The sequence below is a fragment of the Schistocerca cancellata genome, chromosome 2, assembly GCF_023864275.1.
Source record: "Schistocerca cancellata isolate TAMUIC-IGC-003103 chromosome 2, iqSchCanc2.1, whole genome shotgun sequence".
NCBI lineage: Eukaryota > Metazoa > Arthropoda > Insecta > Orthoptera > Acrididae > Schistocerca > Schistocerca cancellata.
In genome coordinates, this window is record NC_064627.1 from 906,552,162 (window position 1) to 906,560,235 (window position 8,074).

Consider the following 8,074-nt stretch of genomic DNA (forward strand, 5'->3'; position numbering starts at 1 on the left):
GGGAGGGGGGGAGGGATTGAGGGGAATGGGTTGGCATCACCGGAACTGGTTTACACGCGCTCCGTGATTACGCCCGCCGCGTATTCATACCGAGACAATGAGCCTTACATAAATCGGGCGTAGGATCATGTTAATGCACAGCTAAATTATGAATGCATAACAAATGCGCCGCATGCAGTATCGGCCTGACACTGGAGTCCAAGTGCGAGAAGTAAACTGCAAGCGTACACTACAGGTCGAAACAGAACTGTCTATGGATTGCACCATTATGTATCAAACAAAGACTTGTTAGCTTTATAACCATTTCAATTACAGTACGAGTACAGGACGTTATGCGTCAATAATACGAAGAAGCAGAAGATAAGCAGATATTTACGTTGATCTTCAAGCCCCCAACTCCGTCTGCTCCAAACCCCACGGGTCGAAACAGAACTATCTATGGATTGCATCATTACGTATCAAACAATGACTTGTTACCTTTATAACCAATTCAAGTAAAGTCCGTGTACAGGACGTTATGCGTCAATAATACGAAGAAGCAGAAGACAAACAGAAATTTACGTTGATCTTAAAGCCCCCCACCCTACCTCCTTCAAAACCCACAAGAAAAGAAAGTCAACAACGAAATTTAGGACTGATCCAAAAAGTAATATGTGACAGGATGGAAGTCTTGTGGATTGACTGACAAACAGCTAACACTGATTCAGAAAATTCCATTTTTGTGAAACACAACTAGCTCTTTAATCTAACGACATATTGAGTACTACCGACATGAGATATCAGACTGGTTCCATATTTTTAATTTCCAGAAGGCATTTGGGACCGTTTCTCACAAGCGACTTCTAATCATATTGTGTGCTTGTTGCGTATCGTCTCAGTTGTGCGAATGGATTCGTGATTTTCTGCCAGAGAGGTACTAATCGACGGAAAACCATAGAGTAAAACAGTAGTAATATCCAGCACTTCCCAAGAGACTGTCATAGGCCCTCTACTGTTGCTGATCTATATAAACGACATAGGACACAATCTGAGCAGCTCTCTCAGGTTGTTAGCAGATGATGCTGTTTCTTACCGTGCTGTAAACTCATCAGATGGTCAAAACGAATAGCAAAGCGATTTAGACAAGCTATCTGTATGGTGCGAAAAGTGGCCATTTACTGTAAATAATGAAAAGTGTGAAGTCGTATGAGTGTTAAAAAAAATCCGCTACATTTCAGTTACAAGACACAATACACGAATATAAAGGCTGTGAATTCAACTGGGTATTCTTAAATTATTAACGATAATATAGGTAATGTTGCGGAAAAGCAAACCAAAGTCGGTGATTTATTCATAGAGCTCTTAGAAAATGCAGCAGGTCCAGTAAAGAGACTGCTTACACTACGCTTGTCCGCATACCCCTGGAGTGCTGCTATCCGCATCGGATAGGACTGACGACGGAGGACAACGAAGTTCAAAGCAGGGTAGTTCGTTTTGCATTATCACGAAACAAAGGAGAGAGTGTCACGAATATAATATACGAATTGGGGTGGCAATCGTTAAAACAAAGACGTTTTCCGTTTCGGTAGGGGTTTCTCAAAAAATTTCAGTCATCTACTTTCTCCTCAGAGTGTGAAAATATTTTGTTAGCACACACCTATACCGGGAGAATTGACACGATAGTAAAATAAGGGAAATCAGAGCTCTCACGGAAAGATTTAAGTGTTCATATTTCCCACCTGCTCTTCGAGAGTGGCCCGCATCTCGTGGTCGTGCGGTAGCGTTCTCGCTTCCCACGCTCGAGTTCCCGGGTTCGATTCCCGGCGGGGTCAGGGATTTTCTCTGCCTCGTGATGGCTGGGTGTCGTGTGCTGTCCTTAGGTTAGTTAGGTTTAAGTAGTTCTAAGTTCTAGGGGACTGATGACCATAGATGTTAAGTCCCATAGTGCTCAGAGCCATTTGAACCATCTTCGAGAGTGAATCAGTAAATAAACAGCTGGAAGGTGGTTCGATAATGCCTCTACCAGACACTTAATTGTGAATTGCAGAGTAATCATGAAGATGTAGATGCAGAATATGTTGAACAGTGAGAACAAATTGATCTCGTGAAACAGTGATTTCGCAGTTTATTTGAAAATAATAGGTACATCTAATTAAGTTACACTAATAAGCAAAGATTTCGTACACAGAATATCACATTAAAGCACTCCGTAATTACACCGACAAGTAACATATTGGCTGAAATGCCTTACATATAAGGGAATCTCCCCATCGCACACCCTGCCCTTCCCCTGTCCTCTCAGATTTAGTGGTAAAATGTCCTAGTGGATAGCCCACCAAAAACTGTAAACAGGTCAACCATGAAAACAGGGGGGGAGGTTTCCGAACTGTGAAACAGAAGTACGATACAAACAGTGAACGGTATAGAAACAGTGAACGGTCCAACCTTAAGATGTGCAACATCGTCCGAATTACAGCAGCTACGATGTCGTGGTTGTGTGGTCACGGTCTTCGACTATGAAGAGGAAGATCCGTATTCAGATCTCTCTCGTGCCCCAAATTATGTTTACAAAATTATGAATTCTTATTCCTGTCATTGAGCTGTGTGTTCGCTGTATTCAGTTTTATGTCTGTGTCCTGGTGTAACGTCCGTTTGCCACAGCGTGGTGTAAGGAGGGTCCTCCAAAAGTACGTACCTCCTATTTGCTCTACACAAGTACCACTTTTTATGGTTCTTGCTTTCCGTATTGGAAGTTTTGACTCTTAAATTCCTCTGTTGTAACATAGTTCACAACTGTTCAGTCTTCGTTTTCGTTTCTGTAAGAGGTCTATGAAGTATCTCACCTGCTCTCACTATTCTTCATGTTTACTTGCGAAGGTAATATATTCTTACCACATGACTCATACTAAGCCACGCATAGTATGACAATTGCCAAGACTATAGAAGGAGAACAGATACGTCAATGACTGGTCAGAGAGTTCATAATTTAGCGAAAAATAAATAAATTGGGTACGAGGGGGCTTGAACACGGATCTCCCGCTTCGTGACCACACAACCACTACACCATAGTTCTTATTATTTGTTCGATGTTACACATCTTAAACTTGGGCCGTTCACTGCTTCTGTATTCCTTATTTCCTCACAGTTCAGTACACCTTCTTCTTCCTTTCAGGCTTGGTTCCAATGGTTCAAATGGCTCTGAGCTCTATGGGACTTAACATCTGAGTCATCAGTCCCCTAGAACTTAGAAATACTTAACCCTAACTAAGAAAGGAGATCACACACATCCATGCCTAAGGCAGGATTTGAACATGCGACCGTAGCAGTCGCGGGATTCCGGACTGAAGAGCCTAGAACCGCTCGGCCACAGCGAACGGCCTTTCAGGCTTCACCTGCGTTCAGTTTTGTCAGGCTATGCACTGGGACATTTTACAACTAAATCTGAAAAGGGGGGGGGGAGGGTGCGAGTGAAACTTTCCCTTGTTAGTTGTGTGATTTATGTTGCTTAAAACGGTCTAGAATCTAAAGCATATTTTTGTCAATCATAGGCAGAATTTAACATTCTACCAACAGTTTCAATTTACTTGTGAGTTCCCCTGCAGTTCCTATGCCGACAAGAGCTCTGCCTGAATGCTGTGATTTTATGCGGAGAAAGGAATGGGCAGCGACTGAGTCATACAAAATGTAGATTTTTTGGATTGACGGAAACATAATCAACATAGGTTTTCACTGGCGGCTTACTTAGGATCTTAGGAAGAGTCGTTATCTGGGTTCTGCGAGTTACTCGTATACACATAGAAATGAAACGCAGCTAGTGCAGTTTGAAGAAATGTATTCCTGGTCCTTAAGTTTCTCCATACTTCTCGTACATCAATGAGGGTAACGTCTATAGTGAAGGGCGTAAATTATGCTGATGGAAACTAAATTTAAAAAAAAAAACTTAATGAGCTCTTTCATATTTAAACTACACTATGAATTCATAAGGAAATAAAAGGTTACAGCTAATGAAGCCAATTGGTTTACAATTTGTGTTACTTTCTATAAATTCTTGTCGACATTTTACCTGTTTTTCATTGTGTAACAAATGTCAATCCATCAGTCCGTGGTCTCGTCGTGATACCAGTGAATAAAATCTTCTCATACGTCCATCTGCATCAAGTTCTTGTACTTCGAGCTTTCGGTCGAGTACTCTTCGGCCACTGTCGAGTGGTAACTCTCGTGAGGCTGTTGGCGTCGTCCTATAGCCCTCATATCAAATGGCTCTGAGCACTATGGGATTTAACATCTATGGTCATCAGTCCCCTAGAACTTAGAACTACTTAAACCTAACTAACCTAAGGACATCACACAACACCCAGTCATCACGAGGCGGAGAAAATCCGTGACCCCGCCGGGAATCGAACCCGGGAACCCGGGCGTGGGCCCTCATATCAGCTGTGACGTAATCGGTGCTCCGTTCATCGCCGTGTAAAGGTACGTTTTCGTCTTGTGCTCACTTCGATCGTTTCAACCTCGTAACAGCCGCAAACCGCCGTCTTTATTGATGATGGTATCACGAACTTTGATATCTGTAGCTTCTTTAATTACGGTATCTCGGAAACTTTTAGACTTGGTCATGATACAGGTGTTGTTGAATGCAGTTTTATGTCCTTTTTCCAATTCATTTCCAACTACCGTAGATGTCTCTGCACGACGTATTTCCCTCCGAACGTACACAGTATTTTATAAGTGCCGGGAATCCTGAGTTCTACATTATCGGAATAACTTGAATTCATGTCTCTTAAGGAGTTGATTGAGGTTCCGTTTCTTTGAAGCGCATATTGCACTTTTCTTCACCTCCTAGGCGTTGTTGTAGATGCCTCCTCTAATTGCCACACAAGGAACCCTTGAGCGCGAGGTTGCAAAATGTCAATGATGTTCACGGAACTCGACGCCCACATATTGTCTACCACACAACCACAATATTGGCTGCTTATGGCAACACAAGGCGAGACTGGAGACATTGAAGGGTGAGCACAGCATGAGGCTGCGGAGCGTAGTTGAACTGCTTAGTCGACGATTCACAACAGTGCAATATGCTAGTGGTATTGATTCAAAGCAGAATAATGACAACGATAAACAAAGCAAACATTGCAGTAGATCTACAACAACAGTTGCCAAAGTTGACATTTCGCCAGAAAGGAACTCAAAGAATTTCGCAGAGTGAGAAAGAAGAGACAGATGAAATAATAGCGTTTTTTGAATATGAGTGAGTGGAATTTGTGCTGTCGTATACGCACGACTGTGCGGACAATGTATTAGGAGTACAATGATGTCGATACATGCTTAACAAGTGAAAGTGATAATGAAATAGGTGTCGGGCCATGTAATTTACCATCCTTATCGGATAGGGAGTCACAAATCTCGTCACCAGTGAGACTTAGTAAAGGAAAATCATTGTACGAGGAGCGGGTACTGAACATAATTACGTACATGGAAAATCATGCACAACATAAAAAAAACATTAATAACAGGTTTAGAGGAAGTCCTCTGCAACGTAACCGTGCTGTGCGTAAGAAAAGCGATGGATATTCAAGGGAGGACAAGATGCACTTGTTGCAAAAACTGATGTTTGCGCATTTCAAGGATACTCGGTACAATTTAGAGGATGTGTGTGATAGTGACCTATTCTGTCATGCACAGCGAATCGCGCGATACATAGAGTACAGTGATTTGAGGCTAAGTAGTGGATGGTTGCACAACTTCAGACACTGCTACAGAACTGGAAGACGTAAGATAACGTAATTTCAAACAAAATGTCAACTTGAAGATGCACAGCAAACTGCGGAATCGTTTTGAAAATTTGTAGCTGAGATAAACAAACTTATCCTATTGTTCATTAAGGGATTATTTATCAACTCCGACCAATCGGATGAAGTTGAAATGTATAAGAGATACCAAGAGTTGTATCAAGATCAACTTACATCAATGCCCTAACGTCTTCGCATACAATTATTCCTACTGTTAATCTAGAAAGTAACTTGGCCTTTCACGACAAGCTCCACGAAATAATGTTTCACATCGCATTCCATCAGTTCTCATCACCCCATTACGCCAATATGATTCTATATGCATTCTTTAAGAGTGAATACCTAACTGAACGTCCTGCATGGTTGTAAATCATACGGAGTTTGCCTTCGACCTTGATGGTGTGAACCTTTGTTATCACTGTGGTGCCCCATTTTTCGTTTTTTTGTGTTGATGGTGCAAGTTAAAATGTTTGCTTTGAACATTTCTTGAATGTAGACCATACCCATTTTGAGAAGTGCAATACATACATCCCATAGAACGTTGATCTTTGCATGTCCAGGACACTCATTTTCTGTTGCTAATATTTTTACGATCATTATTAACACAACGTTTTCAAATGAGCCTTACTAAAGGTTGAACTTGTGACGTTACAGTCAAGGGATTCCTTGTCACATATTTGTTCGTTGTTATTGTTATTCTCACGGCAGAATTTTAGCACGTCTTTCAGTTATTGTGGAAAAGCTTCGGCACCACAGACGGCTCCCACTAGCGCAACCAAGGTCTTTAGAAGAGCGGGGTTTAGTATCGAATGATGGTCGCCGTAAGGGTGCAGACAGCAGTTAGTAAGAACTGATTTTCCGAATCCCATGTTGCTGAGACATCCTTTGTGTATTCGGACCAATACGACAACAAGGAAACGTAAGGCAACATCCTTGTCAACCTCCATCTTGGAAGATTTTCAAATAGTAACGTCTAAGACGACACATCACTAATAACGGAATAAAGCTTATCATAAACCTATGAGCTGGGTGCGATTAAGACGCAACGAAATTAAAAGACGCGTTTCAGACTAACGTTAGGTAGACCAGCATTCAAATCAGCTCGTTAAGAATAAAAACGGTTGAGGTAATAACATAGGGGTAACCATTATTATATAAGAAAGAATGTAATGATTCGTCTACATTCTTTAGTTGAAATGCTCAATCTCCTGCCTGTGAACACGGTTGTTATGCTGTATGTCTCCACACACGTCGTGCTACGAGGACGCCTGTATGTACTGTAGGTTGGTGCATAAGTTTGTGACGTTATTGTTTTGCATGTTGGTATTCAAAAATGGTTCAAATGGCTCTGAGCACTGTGGGACTCAACTTCTGAGGTCATTAGCCCCCTAGAACTTAAAACTAATGAAACCTAACTAACCTAAGGACATCACACACATCCATGCCCGAGGCAGGATTCGAACCTGCGACCGTAGCGGTCTCGCGGTTCCAGACTGCAGCGCATAGAACCGCCCGGCCACTTCGGCCGGCTGTTGGTATTCGTTTAGTACCCTTGCTATGGGTTTATTCACCGTTTGTAATTTTGTATTTGTAGTTCACTGTTGCCGTTTGAGTATACATATTGCCATTTTGTTAACTGCAGATAGTGACTGGAGCTATGGACGCTAGAAAATGGAATAGAAGTGGAGAAATCGAACATTTGCGACGTATTCTTCTGTTTGAGTCCAGTAGAGGGGGGACAGCAGCGGAGACAGCCAGAAACATTTGCACCGTGTGTGAAGATAAATCCATCGATCAGAGCGTGGTAAGAGAATAGTTTTCTCCTTTTAAGGATGATCGTTTTGACATTAGTCACTCTCCACATTCAGGAATTCCTTTGGGGTATGATGAATCGTTTAAACGCATTGATGCACAACGTTCAACGTGAATGTACTCTAGAACAGGCAAATTTGATGAACTGTGACCATTCTACGATAGTGAGACATTTGCGTTCAGCGGGGAAGGTTAAAAAATCGAATGTGTAGGTACCGCAGGGTCTAAACCAAAACTTAAAATACCAAAGGGTCGCTATATGTGCACCTCTGCTTCCTTGTCACCGATTGGCTGGTGAAAAACACCGATCATTCCTATCCTGTATCGTTACTGGTGACGAGAAATGGTGTCTTTATACTAATATAAGGAAAAGAAAGCAACGGTTGAGTCCAAACATAGCAGAAACTTCCTATACAAAGACCTGCGCGCATCCACAAAAGAAAGTGTGGTCATCTGGTGGAGCAGGCACCGGATGATGTACTACGAATTGCTTG